The sequence below is a fragment of the Penaeus monodon genome, chromosome 19 (assembly GCF_015228065.2).
Source record: "Penaeus monodon isolate SGIC_2016 chromosome 19, NSTDA_Pmon_1, whole genome shotgun sequence".
NCBI lineage: Eukaryota > Metazoa > Arthropoda > Malacostraca > Decapoda > Penaeidae > Penaeus > Penaeus monodon.
In genome coordinates, this window is record NC_051404.1 from 42,705,276 (window position 1) to 42,705,516 (window position 241).

The following is a 241-nucleotide window of genomic DNA, read 5'->3' on the forward strand; positions in this document are numbered from 1 at the left end:
GTCTACATGACGCTACATGACGTCTACATGATGGCCCATTGTGCGTGCATGGGATCAGACACACACGCACGCACGAAACCACATGGCTCACCCAGATGTCAGTTCTAAATTACAGAGATCAGCGCTGCTCTAATGGTCTGAAGCTCCCTAATTGGGTAAACATTTCCCTAATCCCTAATGCGAGGGCCACATTAGAGCCGCGCCGGTTTGTTAGACGCCAGGGGGAAATGCTTTCAGATCC